Source organism: Anopheles maculipalpis (genome assembly GCF_943734695.1).
Source record: "Anopheles maculipalpis chromosome X unlocalized genomic scaffold, idAnoMacuDA_375_x X_unloc_40, whole genome shotgun sequence".
Lineage (NCBI taxonomy): Eukaryota > Metazoa > Arthropoda > Insecta > Diptera > Culicidae > Anopheles > Anopheles maculipalpis.
Window position 1 is genome coordinate 15,001 of NW_026060503.1, and position 2,500 is coordinate 17,500.

Sequence of the window (2,500 nt, forward strand, 5' to 3'; positions counted from 1 at the left end):
AATTGGTTGGTCCGAAACCAAAAATATCTCTAAGTTCGGGACTTGGGTGCAAACCGAAAGTTAAAATGATGTCCCTGAACATGCATATAAGTTCGAGTATTGATATTATAAACCTAACAAGAGATGAAGGCAAGTCGAATTGGTTGGTCGGAAACCAAAAATATCACTAAGTTCGGGACTTGGGTACAAACCGAAAGTTAATATGATGTCCCTGAACATGCATATAAGTTCGAGTATTGATATTATAAACCTAACAAGAGATGAAGGCAAGTCGAATTGGTTGGTGAGAAACCAAAAATATCACTAAGTTCGGGACTTGGGTACAAACCGAAAGTTAAAATGATGTCCCTGAACATGCACATAAGTTCGAGTATTGATATTATAAACCTAACAAGAGATGAAGGCAAGTCGAATTGGTAAGTAAGAAACCAAAAATATCTCTAAGTTCGGGACTTGTGCGCAAACCAAAAGTTAATATGATGTCCCTGAACATGCACATAAGTTCGAGTATTGATATTATAAACCTAACAAGAGATGAAGGCAAGTCGAATTGGTTGGTCGGAAACCAAAAATATCACTAAGTTCGGGACTTGGGTACAAACCGAAAGTTAGAATGATGTCCCTGAACATGCATATAAGTTCGAGTATTGATATTATAAACCTAACAAGAGATGAAGGCAAGTCGAATTGGTTGGTCCGAAACCAAAAATATCTCTAAGTTCGGGACTTGGGTGCAAACCGAAAGTTAAAATGATGTCCCTGAACATGCATATAAGTTCGAGTATTGATATTATAAACCTAACAAGAGATGAAGGCAAGTCGAATTGGTTGGTCGGAAACCAAAAATATCTCTGAGTTCGGGACTTGGGTGCAAACCGAAAGTTAAAATGATGTCCCTGAACATGCATATAAGTTCGAGTATTGATATTATAAACCTAACAAGAGATGAAGGCAAGTCGAATTGGTTGGTCCAAAACCAAAAATATCTCTAAGTTCGGGACTTGGGTGCAAACCGAAAGTTAAAATGATGTCCCTGAACATGCATATAAGTTCGAGTATTGATATTATAAACCTAACAAGAGATGAAGGCAAGTCGAATTGGTTGGTCCAAAACCAAAAATATCTCTAAGTTCGGGACTTGGGTGCAAACGGAAAGTTAATATGATGTCCCTGAACATGCATATAAGTTCGAGTATTGATATAATAAACCTAACAAGACATGAAGGCAAGTCGAATTGGTTGGTCCGAAACCAAAAATATCTCTAAGTACGGGACTTGGGCACAAACCAAAACTATATACCAAGTGCCTGAAATGTCTATAAACCACACGAAGAACTCTTCACACACAGGTGCGCCTCATAACCTGGTTCAATGTATAAGACATTGGTTTCGGGGGATTTATTGAGAAGAAAATTTTTTTCTCTAACTTTGAGTAAAACTGTCTCAGAATACATATTTAACCACGAAAAGTGATCTCCGACGGTAAATAGCAAAAGTCACCCGACCATCAAAGTTGCATGGCGGTGCAGGCGACGAAAATCCAAGGTCGTCTAATGTAGGGACGTAAGACACGAAATCAAAATTTTGGCATAAAATCTAAAATAATCATCAGACAGTGGTCATCCAAGGCATATAAGAGTTGTCTAACGATGCTGAATGCAATAAGCAATAGCGACTTTTTAATGATTTTTTTGGATTTTTGTCAAAATTTACCCTTCACAACTTGGTACAAGTTATAGGACATGGGTATCGGTATGACCGACGGAAGATTTTTTGACAAAAAATTTTTTTGCTCTAACTTTGAGTAAAACGGTCTCAGGATGCATTATTAATCATGAAAAGTGATCTCCGACAGTAAATAGCGAAAGTTACCCGACCATCAAAGTTGCATGGCGGTGCAGGAGACGAAAATCCAAGGTCGTCTAATGTAGGGACGTAAGACACGAAATCAAAATTTTGGCATAAAAGCTAAAATAATCATCAGACAGTGGTCATCCAAGGCATATAAGAGTCGTCTAACGATGCTGAATGCAATAAGCAATAGCGACTTTTTAAAGATTTTTTTGGATTTTTGTCAAAATGTACCCTTCACAACTTGGTACAAGTCATAGGACATGGGTACCGGTATGACCGACGGAAGATTTTTGGACAAAAAATTTTTTTGCTCTAACTTTGAGTAAAACGGTCTCAGGATGCATTATTAATCATGAAAAGTGATCTCCGACAGTAAATAGTGAAAGTTACCCGACCATCAAAGTTGCATGGCGGTGCAGGAGACGAAAATCCAAGGTCGTCTAATGTAGGGACGTAAGACACGAAATCAAAATTTTGGCATAAAAGCTAAAATAATCATCAGACAGTGGTCATCCAAGGCATATAAGAGTCGTCTAACGATGCTGAATGCAATAAGCAATAGCGACTTTTTAATGATTTTTTTGGATTTTTGTCAAAATTTACCCTTCACAACTTGGTACAAGTTATGAGACATGGGTACCGGTAT